Raw genomic sequence first — 20,965 nt, 5'->3', positions numbered from 1 at the left:
TCTCCATAAGAAAAAGGGGAAGAGGAAATCACTTCTATTTAGCATGATTATTGTTTGTTTGAAATGTATTTGTATCTGAAAAAATCTTGGAAAGATACCTGCGACACAATAACACTGCAATAAATGTTACACATTTGTATTATTATCTAAAAATGCCTCACAGGAACAAAATCGATACTGATTCAAAAGTTTATTCATTTTCTGAAAATTATAAAGTGTGCTATTTTTAGGTATAACATAAGGCCAAGGTAGATATAGAATTAAAGAGTTTACAATTTCATTTGTACAGAATCTCAATATGCCAATGATAATACAACAAAACAATAACATAACCTTGATGATTTGGCTACTTCCAGTGATTTGCTCACTTCCAGTGATTTTCCCACTTCTGGTCTAACCTCAAGCACCACAAACACCACACATAACTGATTATTACTCAGAGCAGATCAAAGAGTTAGTTTTATTTAGTTCATTTTTTAGACTGCTCTTTGTTCTACAAGTCCATTAACTATAGGAAAACAAATAATTGTACACACAGAGTATCTGAATCTTCTTTTAAATCACATTGTCACTAAACATTGGCATTATTTAATCAACCAACTGATTTTTTTGTAATATGAGAAAGCAAAATTCCTTCTTTGGGCTATTAAAAACAAAGCCAATAATGTTCCTTTAATGAAGTTTTGTCCATTCCTTTGAAATGTCTTAAAATTATTTTAAGGAATTATGAAAATTTGATTGTATGAATTAAATCTGGTCATTATATTTTACATCTCCATTAAATAGATTTCAGTTTTGACTCAAATATATATCTATTCAACCATAAGACTGTAAATTACTTAAAAATATTAAAGAAATATATCATCTAACTTGATGCACTTTATGAACAATAGAGTTTAATTTCTTTTACTGAACAATAATTCTGAAAAATGGACCATAACTGTACACATTTTAATTAAAAAATATATGTAAAACATTCAATACAAAAATGGTGATTTGGTATGAACTCTGATTTCAATTGCTTTCTTTCTGTCATGACTTGAGTGTAAAATAAGATGCAACTGTAATATTCAGTGGGCTGTAGATGCTCTATGCTCATTAAATATGGAAAATGGTTACTTTTCAAACTATGAGTAGAGCCCCAGGTGGCAGCATCATACTGATAAGTGTGCAAATGTTTTATTGTTTTATTCCAAAGTGCATGAATCTTGAGTATAATTTATTCATGCTCTTTAAAATTTGCATAAGAAGTAACACTCTGTACATAATTTTTTCACAACTTAGAAGATGTTTAAAATACATCGAAATTTTACTGTATACAAAAGCAACCTCTCTTTGTCTTACATTATATTTTCATTTGGTTTAATAAGAAGTTTGGCAGAATTCGTAAAATAGATAGCACTCTTAGGGAATGGACACCATGTTGCTAGAATTTAGAACTTAACAAATGTTAAGTGTTTTACTTTCACTAGTTCCATGATATATAATTCAATTTGAGATGACTCTTGATTTAATTCTTGAGCTCTTAGTGATTGTGGGAAGAATCAGAAGAAACAAGTGAAAACACATGAATCACACTTCCTCCATTCTATGTGCTTTCATTAAATAACAATTCCTCCCACAATCTTGAAAAAATACACTTAATTAGTTAAGTAAAAAAAGTCAACAGATGGACATCAACATACTGAAAAAACTTGAGACTCAGAAGTAGATATGATTTCAAACACTGACTCTGTAATGTAGCAATTCTACAACATAGGGCAAACCCAGGATCAGAAATTGTTTTCTTCACTTGTGCAATTAAATTAGTGAAAATTTTGATCTGTAGATATTAAAACACGGTTAATCATCAGCTATGTAGCAACAAGGCTTCTCAGCAATAGACAGACATTCTTGAACAAAATAAGGGACTTATTTAAAAATAACAAATTTTTGGATTATTTGTACAATGAGACAAAATAAAATAAATAAATAAAAATATATTAGAACTTACATTCGTGTCATTAATAAAAAAACAACAACTTCTAAACAGTATGCAAACTTAGGAACCTGACTTTGCTACATGTTATGTTGTACTTAGGGCAAACCGAAGCAAAATGGTATCAATGAAATACTATGTGAAACAAGGCTAATCATTAAAAGTCGATCTAGTTATGATTCACATGAAGAAATCTTATGAATATAAACTCTCTCTTGCTGTTTATGACTCCTAAAGTATGCTTTGGATTTTCCTATTTCAAACCTGGAAACATTGGGTAACATTTCCTTATCTGTTTTCTCAAACCCAGCCCCCGAATTCCAAATGCTACCTCTGAAAGAAAGGCTTTCTTTATTTTCTATCTTTTTATTTTATGATTCTCACTTATGTTCATATTCTTCAATACTATATGGTTTTCTATATTACATAATTATTGCTACAATGCTACTTTTTATCTCCTTTAGTGCTCAGAAAAACCTAAAGTTGTAATAATAAGTAAGCCCATCTATAATAATATGACGAGCATCTATTTTTTTTCTAAATGTCTTACAGTCATCCAGTGGTAAAGCCACAGTTTCTTTTTAATTCCCTCTCAGTCTCCTTCTATCCTAATCTGCATTAGGGCAAAAGGGTGCATCTTACTCATATTTTTACAGTGTACAGTTCCTAGTATGAGTAGTCTAAAGTAGGGTCAGAGTTCATTAAATCCTTGTTGAATATAATTGACTCAGCTCTTTTCTAATCCATCCCTACCTCAAGCTGAAAGAAGAATTGCATTTTCCAACTGCCATATTGACCCTCCTATAAAAAGTGGCAGTTTTTTGCCATTGCTCGAGGAAGACATGAATAATGATTTCAATTTTATGACCATCAATACTGGAACACTAGAGACTAAGAAGCTAACACAGAGCAGAAACCAGAGAGTTTGCATCTGAAACAGATGTTCCTCTCCATCATCCATGTTAACATATTCTCTGAAACATAAAGGAGAAATGGTTTTCTTAGTGGTACCAGTAAGAGCCTGATGTACTGTCAATCACTGTCTTGATTTGCAAAAATCATCTAAGTGAAAATACTTAAAATGTCAGAACATTCAATAAAATGTCAGCTATGTTATTATTAATACTGCTACTACTAATGCATTAATGTAATACAGTGAATCATTTGCCAGAGGGGGAAAAGTAGCAAAGAGGAAACAGCTTAAAAGTGTAGCCTTAGGTACTTATTGAAGCCATGAATTTAATCAGCAAATGTTGATAACTGCAAGAAATGGCATTCTTTTGAACACATAACTTAACTAGCTTGATGACATGCTATTTAGCATAGACTCTCAGAAAGAAATAAGAGTATCTTTAATTCTCAATAAAACAAATATTGTTCTTGTGCATTTCATGCTATTTATATCTAAAATTATTTTACTTATTGCCATTAAGTAAAATATTGGCCTTGCTTGTACTAAAGTGCTGAAGACCCCCACTATCTTTTATAAAAATTGATTTATGTCTCTTCTCTAATCAGATCTTATATAACTTAAGTTGGAATATATGTGATCCAAACCCAAATATTTACATACTAACGATACAGATTTTCCCATAAAATATAAGAGAAATTAAGATAGAATGTCCTATGGTATTTTTCATAGGACAATATAGTAAAATCACTGTGCAATGAATATTTCTATTTTATAGGATGGACCTTATTTACAACATAAAATATAACTTCTATGAGTTATCAAAGGCAAAGTTGGAGTTTTATTGAAAACAAATTGCAAAATATTTTTTCATTTACAAGTAAGTTACTGTTATAAGTCCATTTAGCATGCTATTTCCCTTATTTCCATTGCTTTCTAATTAAAAACTTCATTATAAAAGTAAGCTAAGTTTTCTTAGATACATACTGGAATCAGAATTAGCCACATGGGAAGTATTTCTTGAATTCTTCTATATTCAAGACAGACAGAAACTTGGGTAGAATATGTGCCAGGATATATGAGATGTTTGTCATGAACCTATATTTTTAAATTTTTCTCCATGACTCTGCCTGTGTCTCTGATTCTGTCTCTGTCTCCGCCCCCCTGTGTGTGTGTGTGTGTGTGTGTGTGTGTGTGTGTGTGTGTGTGTGTGTGCGCGCGCTGGGGACAGAACATATATATTCTCTGGAAGGACAACAAGTGCTCTTCACTGTTTCTTCACCTCTCCTCTCTCATGAAACAGCTTTTAAAAGGACAATTTCATAAGAACATGTCATACTAAAGGGCAGAATATAGGAAATGTCTGTTATATTCATTATAAAATTTAATAATTTTAGTAAGATTATACCAAGTGACTATTTAAATTTTTTGAATTTTAAAAATTGCTTATTTCTTTGTATTATAGAAAATAAAGCTGATTTTGAAAATGTTATGTATTAAGACGCAAAGAATTCTTTATGACAATTATGACTACATTCATAGGATAGTACATTCATGGACTTGGCCGGATGCTGCCAATGACAATAATTACAGGATAGTAGGATAATATACTATTCTATGAATGAGTACAGAGCCTAAAAAAGAGAGATTATGCATGGCTTATTATTATTAAAACATGGCTTTAATAAAGTATAGGAATATGGGAAAACTCATTAAAGACAAGTCTGTGGAACCAAAATATTTAGTGACTATGTTAGGGTGTGAGAACTGTAGATCCTATCTGATTATTTGTTGCCATAAAAAGAAAAACTCTAAGCACTCTAATTTTAAATACTACAATATTTAGTGTCTTTAAAATCCTATTAAGAGGAATATAGAGTAGGCATGAGGACTGCTGCAAGCCACAAAAATATACAAAGTAGGATTTCAGCTGATTATAACAAAGCTAATACCTGGAAGTAGCCAAGGGCCTTCCAGAGGTCAAGCTGAGGCTCAAGGAGCCATGGTGGTATTTGTCTTTTGATTATCAGCTGTTTCCTGCTATGAGTTTCTTGTGTGCTATTGTAGTTTTCCATGATTTATCAGGCACCATTTTCCCTCTACTAAAGGAGTATTTATATAACCTTCTGTGCTGACAGCTATGTACAACCAGAACCCCATTTCAACCCTCACTGTAATTATTGTCATTGGCAGCATCCGGCCAACTCCATCCCCAGAAGGAGAAAAGTACCTTATCAGAGATACCTCTGTACTCTTTAACAACAGACCTAACTGTCCAGACTACCTGTTTGAGAAAGCTTCGTGGATGTGCCAATTAAGCTTAACTTCCTCCTTTCCCAAATCTTGCCTCTAGTTCCAGATCTCCCTTTAACTATCACCAGAGGTATCTAGCTGTGCACAGATTGCCTAGCAACCAAGCACACTTACCTCTACCCCACAGAAAAAAACAGCAGATAGCTTGGATAGGAGCCACAGGAAAAAAGAAGGCAATTTTATTTTCTCCAATTGACCTAGCAACTTATAGATTCTTAACATTTTCTACCAATCACATCTAAGACTATATATAGTTGAGCACATAAGATCCCTCTTCTTAGATATTATCCGAATTTAGCCTTTAGTTAATTCATTTCCCCATTGGTCATTTCCCTTTAGGGTTGTGAATGATAATTAATGGTTACTGCCCCTCTATGTGATTCTTATCACCCCTTCATTTGACTCTGGAAGCCTGGTGGTCAGTGCCTGAGGAAAATTCTTACCTGCCTTTATGACTCTGTAGAATTCAAGCCTGGTGATCTTGCTTCACCAGGGTCTTGCTATTGCTTGGGTTTATAACTGGATTCCTGGGAGACTTAGGAGGAACATGGAGAATGGAGAGACGGAGAACAGAGAGGGATAAGGAGAGTATGTGTGGACGAGATGGAAGATGAGGAAGAGTCAGATAGGGAAGTACTAGCTGGGTAAGAACAAGATGAAAAGGACCTAGATGAGGCAGAATTAAGACAAGAGAATTAAGATAGAACTCTAGAGAGAAATGTAGATAAATATAGAGAGAATCAGGCAAGAAAGGAGCTAGGCATGAGAACAGAACTGAAGCTATGTTATGCCAGAGGAATTAAAGCAAGTGGACTATAGAGCTTGGTGTGCTGAGATTCTATTTCCTGAAAATAGTCCTTGTTGTTAGTGGTTCTCTCTCCTAAGCCCCTGGGATGTATAATATTATGGCTGGTCCCTCTAATATTATACAAGAGAGTACCTTACTCTAAACAGTCACTCAAAATATAAACTCTAGATTCACTTGTGATCCAAATCCTGGCCATATACCTTAATATTTGTGTGATTTTTGCCCATAGGAAAATATCTAATTGACCTTGAGTTGTCATGGTAGTTACAGGAGCTTGTCTTTTCAAGCTACATAAAGCAGTGTTGGTCTTGAACATTCAGTAACTATTAACCTCTTTCACCAATGTTTTATTCAAATCTAGGAAGTTCCATAGGCAGCACTTTGCATACTGAATGACATTCCATATACCGGCAAGACTCTTTTATCTATGTCTTTCTCTTATTTTATTATATGTTACATCATTACAAGATATGAAATGCTGAATTTCTTAGGTGAGTAAAAATTAACTAAAAGCCAAATATTGTGCTTCTGTGCCACTGGAAACCCATAAAGTCTAAATGTTGCCACCCATGTGACTTGAGTGCCATAACCTTGGTTAGGAGTGTTAAGGGGATTAAGGCACAAATAAGCATTCAGTGAAGCTCAAATAGGGTAGGGTTCACTTATTGCTTCTATCACCACAGCATGGAACTTCAGTGTGTTTATTAGAAACAAACCATGGGAAGGAGTCAGTTTGTCTCCACATATAACTATAAGGAGGAGGAAGCCACAGATGCTAGTCATTGCACTCACATATCAATTATTCATAAACAGTCATACAAATAAAGCAAAAGTTCATGAAAGAAAATATTAATCCAGTAATAAGGGTGGAGAGTTATCTCCATAGACTCTGTGATGTGAAGCACACTGGGGTAAGAGACCATTGCAGAGCAGTAGTCATGGCCAATGGAAATCCAAAACCATTACTGACAAAGAGACTACTAGAACCAGAGATGGCTCTAAAGCTGGTCAGGGTCCAGCCTTTTGAGAATAACCATGTCCTAGCATTGCAACCCTACCCTCAAAGATAGGGAGATAATAGACAGTGGAAAGCAGTAAAGCTCCAAGACAAAGAGACCAAGAGGTTCATAGAAAAGTTATAGATTATGCAAAGCTAAATGGCATAATTCTCCTTACATATGTTTCTGTATCTAACAGGTTTTTTTTCTCTTATTGGAAATAGATTCTTTTCTCAAGCAATTTTCCTGATTATACTTTTTCTTCCATCTACTCTTCCCAGTTACTCCCCACCTCTCCTACTCTCTGGATATCTTCTCTTTCAGTCTCTCATTAGAAAAGAACAGGTTCTTAAGATATAGAAACCATGTATAACAAAAAAAAATGTTTAGATGAAGCAAAAACTGTCATATTAGATATGTCAACCCAAAGGAGGAAAAAAGTACCAAGAGTAGAAAAAATGAGTGAGAAATCCAGTCATTTTTGAAGCTATTAGTTATAATATATACAGAGGAACTGATGCAGACAGACCTGTATAAGTCCTGTGGTTGATGCTTCAGTCTCTGTGATCTCATATGCTCCTTGCTTAGCTGATTCAAAGGGTCTAGTTCTTCTGGTGTCCTCCATCCCTCCCATCCCTTACACTCTTTTCATTTCCGTGTACTGGGGATTCCCTGAGTTCTGACTGGAGGAATTTAATTTAGACCATCAATTTAGATTCTCTCTCTGCATAATGCCTGGCTGTTGGTCCCTGCATCTGTTCCCATCTGCTGCCAGAGGAAGCCTCTCTAATGATGACTGGATAAGACACTGATCTATGAGTATAGCATAGGAATCACTTATTGATTTTGTTTTAGAACAATAGTGATAGTTTTATATCCTAGATCCCTAGGCTATCTACTTTCTGGTTCATGATTACCCAAACAGTGTCAGGTATGTGTTCCTTCTCGTGGAGTAGATCTTTAATCAAATCAGACATTGGTTGCCACTTCCAAAAGTTTTGTGTCATCATTGCGCTATCATATTTTGCAGGCAAGACAGATACTAGTTCAAAGGTTTTGTAGATGGGTTGTTGTCAATATTTCTATTTGTAGCCTGCAGAGTACCTTTGTCATCAGACTAGAATATAGGTAAAAGCTGCAAGCAGACACAACTTCAACTTCTTGTTCAATGAGTTGTGCACATATTGTCTCTGACAATGGGTCCCCACTGTCACTTTTTAGAGAACAGGCTTCTGTCTTAGCAACAACATAGGATACTTGGGGACTTCCATAGGATTTCTTTGGACAATAATTTAATTGATGCATCCTCATCCCACCATAAGAAGGCTTGCCTAGCTAGAAGACATGGCAAGTTCAGACTCTGTATCACCCATTACTAGGAGTCCTCATTAAGATCACCGTCATAGATTACAAGAAGTTTCCACTCTACTAAGTTTCTGCACCAACCCTTAAAAGCCCACCACATTTCTACCTTTTCATTCTAAACTGTCTTTCTCCACCACATATCCAAAAATCCTGACCTCCTCTGCCCACTCCCATCCTCATTTGCTACAAGCCTGCCCATAAAATATATTCTATTTCCCCTCTCAGGGAGTTAGGTTACCCACCCCCCAACATTTCTCATTGCCTAACATCTCCCCTGGTCTATGGATTGTAGCTTTGTTATCATTTACTTAGTTAAAACATCCCCTTATAAAAGAATGTATATGATATTTGTATTTCTAGAGGCCTAGGTGTCCTCACTCAGTGGGTCTAGGTAACCTCCCTCAGAATTTTTTCTAATTCTATCCATTTGCCTGCAAGTTTTAAGGTGTTGGTTTTATTAATAGCTGAGTAAATGTGTAAATTATTACATTTTCTTTATTCATTCTTCTGGTGAGGCACATATAGGTGCATTCCAATTTCTGGCTACTACAAATAATACTTCAATGAACATGTTTGAGCAAGTGTCCTTGTGGTATATTCTTAAGATTGGTATAACTAGCTTATGAGGTTAATCCATTCCCAGTTTTCTGAGGAACCACCACACTGATTGTAGCATCCTTTTGGTATATTCTTAAGATTGGTATAACTAGCTTATGAGGTTAATCCATTCCCAGTTTTCTGAGGAACCACCACACTGATTTCCAAAGTGGCTGTACATATCTGCACTCCCACCAGCAATGGAGGAGTGTTCCCTTGCTCCACGTTCTCTCCAGCATGAGCTGTCACTTGTCTTATTCATGTTAGCCATTCTGATAGATATAAAATAGAATCTCAAAATAGTTTTGATTTACATTTTCTTGATGGCTAACAATACTGAACATTTCTTTGTTTCTCAGCCATTTGAGATTTCCCCTATTGAGAATTCTCTGGTTACCAACTTTCAGTTGGATTATTTGCTATTTTTAATATCTAGTTTCTTGAGTTCTTTATGTATTTTGAATATTTATGTATTTTGGATATGGAGTTGGTGAAGATCTCTCTCCATTCTGTAGGTGCTTTTTTCTCTTATCAACAGTGTTCTTTGCCTACAGAAGTTTTCCAGTTTCATGAGTTTGCATTTATTAAATATTGTTCTTAGCATCTTCACTATCACTCTTCTATTCAGAAAGTTTTCTCCTGTGCCACTTGTTTCCCTGGGAAGAACTGCCCTCTGGTTAGCAGTGGTTGCTTCTTGGAGTTGGTTGAGATAAAGCAACAAGTGTTTAGGTTAGGATGGGATGGTCTGTGGGATCCACAGAAGATATGGGGATGGTGAGGGAAGGCTGGTGTTCTATTGTAGTGTTAGGAATGGGACTGTGGTATTAGAGCTGGGGGGACAATGAGTGAAGAAAGAAGTTGCAGGCAATCAATCTGGATTTTCTGGAAGGTATAGCCTGTGGTTTAGCTGGGGTGTCTGCTAGAGTTGGGGTCTGGGATTCAGTGTTAAGTAGTGGAAAGGAGGTTAGGAGGGAATGGCATGTGGAATCCACAGGTGATGTAGTGAGTTGTGAGACTGCACTTGGTATTCTGTTGCAGTGTTTGGGATTAGACCGGGATATTAGTCTGGGTCCAGGATGGCAACAGGAAAGGTTCTATAGGCTGCCTACCTGGCTTTCTAGCAGGTGTGGCCTGCTGCTGTGGGATGTCTTTCTGTACAATGTGATACATGTTGCTATGATTGGTTAATAAAGAAGCTGCTCTGGAGAGTCAGGTTATAGCCAGGCAGGAAATCCAAGAGAGAGAGAAGAAGAAAAAAGGCAGAGTTGAGAAGAGATGATAGCCTGCCAACCAAGAGCAAGATGCCAGCTCACCTTTAATTTCATGGCCATGAGACAATACATAGATGAATAGGAATGGGTTAATTTAAGATGAAGGATCTACCTAGCAAAAATTCTTAGCCATAGGCCAGCTGCTCTTTGTACCTGGAGTTTTCCTGCCTGGCTCACAGTCAGGACAAATCTCTGTCACCTGCCAGTCCCACAGCCGCTCAGACACAACCAAGTAAACACAGAGACTTATATTGCTTACAAACTGTATGGCCATGGCAGGCTTCTTGTTAACTGTTCTTATAGTTTAAATTAATCCATTTCTATAAATCTATACCTTGCCACATGGCTTGTGGCTCACTGGCGTCTTCACATGCTGCTTGTCATGGCCGTGGATGGCAGTGTCTCCTTCTGCCTTCCTGTTCTCTCCATTCTCCTCTCTGTTAGTCCTGCCTATACTTCCCGCCTGGCCACTGGCCAATCAGTGTTTTATTTATTGACAAATGAGAGCAATTTGACATACAGACCATCCCACAGCAGCCTGTAAATAATATAAGCCCTCTGTGTGTTTACTTGGGACCAAGTGGCTGCAGGGCACAGATGAGGGAGATTCTTCCCAAACATAGGGCCAGGCAGGACCAGAGAAACTCCATCTACAGCCTGCTAACACTGTCTTTGTGGTGAAACAATTGGTAGAAATTTTGGAATTATCCAAGATGGTAGGCTTCTTTCTCATTCTCCAGACCAAGACAAATCCTGGCAACTTAAATCAAAGGCCCGATATGTTTTTTCTTCTTCCAGCAGCAATCTTGTTGATGGAATGATTCAGGAATTTCCAGGCCCAATTAGGACATATTTACACAACAGTTGTTGTCCATCCTATTTTCCCCTCAAATTGACCACCCCTAAATTAGGGGAGGGAGACTCTTCGAAGTCTTCAAAAACTCCAGCCTTCAAAGAGAGCCTGGGCTTTGGCTTCCTGCTTTCTGTGCTGTGCCTTGAAAATGGACTTTATCCCTGTTTGCTTACTGAAAGTATTTGTTTCCTCATCTCTAGTAAAAGGCTTCAACTACTGATTCTGTCTGCTCCCATTTGCTCTGTTCACACTTTATCCACAGCTGCCTGTCATGGTCAAGATTCTTCTTACTTTTGCCTTTTAACTCTTGAAGTAGAAGAGAAAGCAAGCCCAACCAGGAACCTTAGAAAACATCAAGTAGCAAAGAGCTCCCAATGGAATGGAAAATGACACTCCCACTAAGCATAAGATGATTGGGTGAAAGATCGCACACAGTACAGGAAGTAGGCTATATTTCTGGGAGCTGTTGTCCAAGGAGGCTTTCATGGTTTCAAAGTTATAAAGACTACTGATTCAGTTTTTGGTTGCATACTTAAAAATATGATAAGTCATTATTGTCATAGGCTTTTGCTATAGTACTTGAAGAAAGCATTCTGAGACTGAGCTGGGAGTCCTTTACTGTTAAAGTGGCTTTCAAAATGCCATAATGGGTTATCTATATAGGTTCTTGATCAACACTCATACTTGGTTATGGTCCCTATAGGCAACAAAACACCACACTAGTCAAGATGTTCCATTAACATATATTGACAGGACTTTGGGGTGTACAACAAACTGACTCTCACAATAGAAAACTCATATCTGCTAAGGTAAGCCAAGGCAGATGTCTCAGGACAGAGAGGTAATAGGTTTCAACAGGGAAGCCATTGATATTAATTTGCTAAATGGATGTTGTTTGCTTATTAAACTGCTTTCTACATATTTGTGTTAATGACCATAGAGTACTACTGCCCATAGATTGTTATTACTATCAGTTCCAATTGGTCATAGAAGGAAACTGCATGCCAGGGAAATATTCAATTGGAGGTGTATTGTAGAGATTTATAATGAATCAAGCTTCTGAGACTAAAAGATTCTATCACATTGTTCCCTAACATGCAGCCACAGAGACAAAAAAATGCATACATGTGTATGTGTGTGTGTGTGTGTGTGTGTGTGTGTGTGTGTGTGTGTGTGTACAGATACAAACACATGTCTAAAGCTCAATATACATGTCAAAAAACAGTGGGAAGAATATAAGAGGAACTAGTGGAATGTTGTGTAGCAATTTTCTCCTTAAGGGAATTTTTCTTATGAAGGAAGAAGGACTCTACTAATTCTCAGGAAGGAAACAAAACTTCACAGTTCACAAGATGCCTTTTCAAGGTCCCATAAGAACCAGCACTTGCTAGGAGAAGAAGATTTGGAATAAAGGACAGTTCTGACAGTTGTACTACAACTCCTGGAATGCTACAATGCTGCTTCCTGTGTTTGCTCATTATTCCTCACAATAACTCATTCTATGTGCTTTAACTTGCAAGCAATGCATCTCTACTGCATTTATGAAGGTCATTATAAGTAAGTGTTTCTTCCTATAATTCTTAGTTTATTCTTGTATAGCTATAGAAACATTCATCAAACCCTTTGTTTCTGTGAAGTGTTTTGTGGTCTTTGTTGGAGAGAACAGAAAATATATTAATGGATTTTCAAATTAACTTAATAGACATTTCTGATGGAGAAAAATATTTTTGAATATACTTTTATATCTAGCATCAAGGCTAGTTAATAGAGCACCCTAGCCTGTATTTTTTATTTTTACTTTTCAATTTTATTAAGAATTTCATATATAAATATGTTATTTACATTATTTCCATCCTTCTCTTTTCCATTTTTCATATATATTGGGATAACCATCTCCCCAACTCAAATTCAATCTTTTCTACTTTAATTATATTGTTGCATATATATGTGCATATATATGCATACATATATACATATATAAGTATACATACACACACAGACACACACACACACAGACACACACACACACACACACACACACACATATATATATATATATATATATATATATATATATATATATATATATATACACACATACATACTAAAGCTCAAACAGTGATATATGTGTTTGTGTCTTTATGTTGGGGATGATCCCAATGTTTATACTAAGAAAACATATATAAAAAATGTCAGTAATTTTTAAACATTGATTTCAATTTTATCTGTTTTCTTTTTTCTGCATTATGGGGAAAGGAATTTCTTAAAGTTTACAATGCAGCAAGTTAAATGTCTTTCTGTTTTACATACTTTTTCTGTAATTGCAATAATTCTCCTCTTTGTGTAATTGTTTTTGTACTGTTAAATGTGACACTGTTTTTTAGAGTTTCTACTTTTTAACAGACATCAACAACTTAATCAATGCATATTTAAAAAAAAAGAAGCTAATAATTTGCATGCACAATCATGTCCATTAAACTCTAACACACAAAGCTCTTTTTATTATTCTATGAAATGCAAAAATGTGTTACAAAAATTATTAAAATATATAGTATAATATGAGTAGGTACAATTATCAGCGCTGGTTTTTCCCCCTTTGGAATTATAGTATATCATAACTATTTTAGAAGTTATACTTTTGCCACAGACTGGTCAACTTGAACTGCATAGATTCCAGCTCATACCACCCCTCACAGTCTACCAGATTTCACATACTTATTCCTGATCATCATATGCTCTGTAAACCCATACTCAATTCTCAGTTATGTACATTTTTACAGAAAGAAGGGATTCTCCCTGTTGGATAGGTATTGACATAGATTTGTTCTCCAATCACTATTATTAATTATTTCCGTGTTGAGTAAAATGCTTCTTTTGGAATTTGAGACAGAGAAAAGGACACTTTACTGTTAGTCAAACATAGTGTGTACCATCAGTGTTTGACTAAATAAAGGGTGATTCTCAGCATTAACCAGTACAGTCTTCATCATTGTATGGAGGAAAGGCAGGAGCAGAGTACAACACACAAAAAAGTCCAAGACTTTTCACATCTTCAGTTCTTTCTGTCTGATTTGGTGCTTACTATAAGTCTTTTTAGAGATAAAAATAAATTGATATATTTGTTCTTCTTTGTAGAAAGCAGCCATGACAATGAATAGACACAAGCTGTAACATCTTCTTGTACACATTCTGTTGAGCTGATCAATGGAAATAATGGATCTTCTGCTGCAATTTAAATTTCATTTACACTTGAAATGGCTGGGAAAATAAAATAACTCTCAAGTTTACAGAGACCTCCTGACCTAGTAGGTGTTTTATTTTGAGTGATTGATCCTTCCCAAGTTGTCTCAGCTAAGAGGAGAGATCTTTCAGAAACTCATTGCAAACTGATATTAGATTAAGTCCATCTTAGGCTTCCACATTACTCACTGAAAGAAAATATATAGAGAAATATAGAGAAAATAATGGGTAAATACTAACAATGGTCATTATATACATAATATATAGTCAAAATGAAACTCATTTATTATATAAAAATAGTTATAGGAGTCCTTGGTTCTTTTCTTCTATAAAGAATTAATTCAGCCAAGAAAGAAACCTTAAGACAGTGTTTATTTAGTGCAGCACAAACTTCAAAGAAAGGTTTGACTGTCATTGTCCATAAAAAGCAGATAGTATTCTGTGAATCTTAAAGAAGTTACTTCAGAGCAAGATTCAGGACAGGCACCAAACAACACAAAGAAACCCTATCTCAAAAAAAAAAAAAGTTATAATGAACATTTTAATGAATATTTTTGAGATTGCTGTCCTGTTATGGGGCAGAGTAAATTTTTTCCTTCAAAAATATGGTAGATCAAAATACCCTTTAAGTATATTTTTTCCTATTATGCTGAGAGAGAGAGGGGGAGGGAGGGAGGGAGGGAAGGAGGGAGGGAGAGAGAGAGAGAGAGAGAGAGAGAGAGAGAGAGAGAGAGAGAGAGAGAGAGAGAGGGAGAGAGAGGGGTACTCATATAACCACATATAAAAGTGATAATACAATGAAATCAGGGTCTAGATTTCACATGTGTGGCAGTGGCAAAAGCGCCATTGTTCTGTGTGCTCAAAATTGCTTATCTAAAAAGGGCATTTTGACCATCAGTGGACACACTTACCAAGTTTTATAACTCCTTCCTTCAGTTTTTTGCTTATTACAATATAAAGCATACTACATGTACACTATACAATCCTGAAGGTCAAATCATCATAGAAAGATCAAATTAAACTGTAAAGGAAATGCTAAATAAACAGAAAGGGGGTAACAATCTCCCAGAAATAGATTACATAATGCTTTATTAACTTTGAATCTTCTCAATGATAATGAGAAAGGAACAACAGCTGCAAAGAGACACTGGATAATAGAAAAAAACCTACAGAATTAAATCAGCCTGTATATTTTAAATATGTTCTGACCTCAGAATGGAAAACAGGATATGTGTTACGTTGGAGATGAGATTTCGCTTTTGTTTTCACAGGAGAAGAAAAGCTATGGATACCATCAAAGTTGATAAAAGTTCAATTTGAACGAGAGACCTCTTATTTAGAAAAGGTGATAGTTCCTCAACAGGCATGACAATTCAATTTAAATTAACATGTACAACTAACAAATGCTCTTCATTTGATCAGATATAACTTGCCAAAAGGGAACCTCCCCAAAGTAATGGTTGGGGAAAGGTTTTTGTTTTTGTCTTTTAGGAGAATGAAGGATAAGGAACCTGAAGAACACTGGACAAATGAGACATCTGAAGCAAGAAGGACAAATCATCTAGAAAAAAAAAATGTCCCAACAAAAAGAGTAAATTTCCTTCTTGGTAGATCACATATCTAACAGGACAAAATTATATATGTCTAAAAGTTTGTTTCTGCTGTTCTCTACAGACACATAATGCAAATGGTCTTTATGTAGTCCCAGTTTACTTAAAAATTAAAGCTGGCTTTGGAGTTGGAGTGTGGCTCTCTCCTCTAAATCAGTGCATGCTTGTTAAAAGAAAATGCAAAATCTCTGTATCATGTCAGAAGAGCCACCTGATATGGGACAGAAGAAAAACAAAATTAAGAAACTATTCTATTGTTTTTAATCTCATGATGCTTTGGTTTCATTTTGACTCTGTATAACATTTCTTAAGGTATGAATTTTATATCAAAAATTTTAAGATATATATATATATATATATATGTGTGTGTGTGTGTGTGTGTGTGTACATACATACATACATACATACACACACATATATATAATATGTATATGTATATACATATTAAACTTTGGTCAAGACATTAATGGTCATACAGAATACTAACTAATTCTAAAAGGCTTTGTCTAGGTTCCTGTACATGATTTTGGGCCTGAGTCTCTATCAGTTTTCTGCAGTGAACCATGATCATGCCTAACAGCGACTTTAAAGTCTCCAAAAAGAAGATAGGATCCCACAATGAAGATTCTACCAGGAGTATGATAATGCCACCAAGTTGATAAATACTACCCGAAGATCAGCTTTGGACTACAAACTGCTCAGGCATTTACCCCAATATCTGGCACTGGAATTTTTATTAAAAGACCTATTAGAATTCCTGTTACAGTTTATTGTGGTATTTCACTATTTCTATATAAGTAAATTGCTGGGGAAAATTAGACATGATAGACCACGACAAATTATAGACATATAAGCAAATACATCATTTAAAAGAAATTAAATCAATATAATTTACTTAATTTAAACATTTGATTATTCTAAAAGAATTATCAAAGCTGATGAAGTAAGAATCTAAGTTCTTAAAATAACTTTACCTAAAGAATCAGCAGAAGAAGATACCCTGTCAGGTTTTTGTACATTCAAATTCTAACGGCCCCTAATTTTCAGTTACCTGCTTCTGGGATTTCTGTGCACTACTGTGACTTCAGTAGACACTGCCTTGGGCCCCATGTACTGCTTTTGTGTTCTCACCTCCTGGTTCTCGTTTCCTTAGCCCTCTATGACCCTAATATGTCATGGCACCAAACACTTTAGAGTGTATTTTAGGAGAAAAAAATCCTGAAGTTGATTCCATGTACTTTGCCACTGCAGAAACAGCATAACTGTAAAAGCAGGCATGACCTTTAATGCATGAAAATTGGTTCTCCTGTGTGAGTCTCTCTGAGAAGCGCTTAGTGCTTAGCAGTATAAAAACACTTAACCAAGTTTCTTATCTTAAATTACCCACTTTCAATCTTTTTATGGATTTAAAATAATCAAGGCTGTGTGCTTTTCAAGGTCAAGAGGCAAGCAGAAAGGAACTATTCTCAAATAATGTGCACACATGTACAGCTAGATATACATATTTAATATATAATCTCATAAAGTAACTTCCCTTTGTCAGGCTATTGTTTAAAAAACAGATTGATTTGGATTTTGCGATGCTTATTTTTTTAAAAATGCTGTCACTGAGTATAAATTAACTAAAAGCTTCAGACCCAATTATACTGTTTTAGAGCATTTGCAGTACAAACATGTTACTGCTGTGCCAGAAAGATATCATATTCTAATCAATGGATTATGACTAAAAGAAATGCAAATATTAGCCCCATTTTGAGATACTGCTAGGGACTTCCTGTGAATAAAGAAGCTGAGAAATGAAGGTCATTTACCTTCTAATACCCACAGCTTCAGAAAATTTGCTTATGACCTATTTAATTCAATTCCACTGGTCAAATGCATCATTTCTAGCCTTTAGTACAGTTTTCATTCATGAGTATAAAAGCGAGAGGAGGTGGACTACAAGGAAACTATCTTCTGGACACAAAGGGAGGCTCTATGTGTGGATCACAGGAATTGTAACAACATCTACAAAACCTGTGCAAAACCCAAACAGACCCATGCCTACAGGGTGAGGCGAGTTTCTGTGAAGTTCCACACCTAACTCGCAAGCTATTGGCAACTGTTAGCTCCTGAGAGAAGAAGGGTAGCTCCCGAGAAGTGAACTGAGCCAACCACACTCCTCACATCCTAGAATATTTGGCAGCACAAATTGGCCTAGATGAGGGGAAAAAAAGACACAAAGTTGGGTGAGGAGAGAAGGGTTGGATCTGGGAAGAGAAAGTGAAGGGAGGGTGAAGATGATCAAAACATACTGTACGAGAGCCTCAAAAACTACCAAAAATGGTGATTCCACAGAGCAATGTGAATTCACCGATCTAGTACTAGACGTTAACATAGCATGTTTTATCAGTTTTGCCTATATAATATGACATACATATATACATGTGTACATCATACATACTTAGCATAAAGGAAACCATAATGATAAGGCTTGTGCAAATTTAGTTGCAGACAATTTTTTTCTGGTTAAGTTTGTAAAAATCTGTTTATCCCCACATTATTATATACTATATTGTAAAGGAAAGAAAAACAACTGATCTGTACAATCAACATGAAGTCATATATATATATATATACATATACATATACACATATATACATATAATATATATATACATATATGCCTTGAAAATCACATAATGTCCTAATACATGCTCACTGCAACCCAAAGGAATATTCAAGATAAATAAATGGTCAAAGTGATCATCACTGTATATATATATATATATATATATATATATATATATATATATATATTCAAAGTAATGATACAATAATAACAAAGTAAATTGATCAATTTCAGTGACATGCATTCTGTGAGTTGTGTGTAAAAGATTTTGAATATATAGTGTGTTGATTTGAATAAGAATGGCCCCTATAGGCTCATATATTTTAATGTTTAGTCATGAGGGAGTGGAACAATTTGAAAGGATTAGAATGATTAGGAGGTGTAGCCTCATTGGAAGAAGTGTATCACTGGGGGATCAGAGGGTCTTTGAAGTTTTAAAAGCCCATGCTATGTCTAAGATTCTCTCTCTCTCTCTCTCTCTCTCTCTCTCTCTCTCTCTCTCTCTCTCTCTCTCTGCCTTCCACCCTCCTCTTTCTATTTTTCTCTTCCTGTGCTTCTCTTTCTCTTGGCTACGAATCAGGAAATAGTTATCAGGTACTACTCCAGCATCATGCATGCCACCATGTTCCCCACCATTATGAAAAAAATGGGCTAAACCTCTGAAACTGTAAGCAAGACTCCAATTATATGCCTTGTTTTATAAGTGTTGCCTTGGTCATGGTCTCTTGATGGCAATGGAGGAGTGACTAAGACATAGTTTTGAAGGATCATGAAGCTCTGTAATCTAAATTTAATTCCTTTCAGAAATAAATGATTATAATCAGACATATTTCTGACATTCCCTATAAAAAAGTAAAAATATTTTCTTATCATGACCTACATTTCAGCAATCCTTTAAAAAATATATAAACCTTTGAAGATTTTAAAATCCATATGTATTATAAAACAGATTCTTTAATAAAATAACATTATTAAACTTACCAAAAGATATATTGGATGTCTAGTATGACAAGGTTGATAAAATTAATTAGATATTGGACCTCTCAGTAATAGCATTTAAACTTTTGATTGGTGGCTGCCATGGAAACACTTTGGACATTAATCTAAACACATTGAAATCAACATTAGATCTATTAAATTGTCAAATTCTAACCATTTCAAGATAACAATGAGCTCTAAGGGAAATGTTTTCGGACTGGAGGTCAAAGGACATACAATAGTATGACAGCTGTCCAGATATATAGCACAGAACATCTGAGTATCAAATAGAATCAAAGAAAACATGGGAATAGTCAGAAATAATTATATGTTTAGAAGAGTTCTTTTTCATTTTTTTTTATATTTTATGATTTATCATTAGTATTCTAATAGTGCTCCGAGTTGATCTCAGGGCCTCATCCATGTGATGCAAAGTTTAAAATTCACTGGACTATGTTTTCTGCTGATGATAAAGCATTACGCATTTTTTCTGCATGTAAAAAGATGGGGTTTTCTTGTGTGTGTGTGTGTGTGTGTGTGTTCACATCTGTTTAAGAACAGTCTTATATGTAGCCTATGAGAGTCACATACTTTTGTGTGTATATGTCTGTGTGCTATGTGTTTTCCTATGTGTGAGTGAGTGTATGTGTGTCCGAGCATATATGAGAAAAAACACAATCTTAATGAACATTTCACACTCTGCAATGTTTGAGACAGCATCATTCGTATACATTGCTACCTAGAACATGAAGTTTCAGCATTTTTTCCCCTCTGATTTCAAGTTCTACTTTCTTTCTTCCCATGACTTGTGTTCTGAAATTATGAAGGTCAGGAAAGGTGATCATGAATTGCTTTGATTCTGTGCTTATATTTGAAGATATGTGTTTTGCTATCAGTCACAACTTTGCAATGTTTATAATGGCCTCAGTATTTTGTGGCTTGCTTATGTTTTAATGTTTCAAAAGTCCTAAAAATATATGACTAGTAACATTAAATTAACTCAACAGTGTGTACTCATGTATGTACACATATGTACACATGTAAGGGTAATAATTGAAGTTAAAAGAGGGTTTGAAGAGCTGAAAGTTGCATCTGGGAGGCTTTGGTATCAGGAATATGTTAGCAAGTCTTTATGAACAGAATATAGTGGACAAATTCTCAAGCAAGTAATGAAAGTAAATTAAATGAAAGAACATTAATAAACCACACTAAATTTATTTCATATTTAAATTAAAAACTATACCCTCTTCCGTTCCCTTCTCATTTGATCCTCTCATTCCACCCCCACTACATCCATATCTATTTTATTTCCCTTTACTAGTGAGATCCAGTCCCTCTAGTCCATTACTCTATATATACCCTCTTTGTTTCTGTGGGTTGTAGCTTCCTTATCATTGACTTCAGTGTTAATATCCACATTTAAGTGAAAACAT

This window comes from Peromyscus leucopus, chromosome 9 (genome assembly GCF_004664715.2).
Source record: "Peromyscus leucopus breed LL Stock chromosome 9, UCI_PerLeu_2.1, whole genome shotgun sequence".
NCBI classification, from domain to species: Eukaryota; Metazoa; Chordata; class Mammalia; order Rodentia; family Cricetidae; genus Peromyscus; species Peromyscus leucopus.
Note: the sequence above shows the minus strand (reverse complement) of the source record.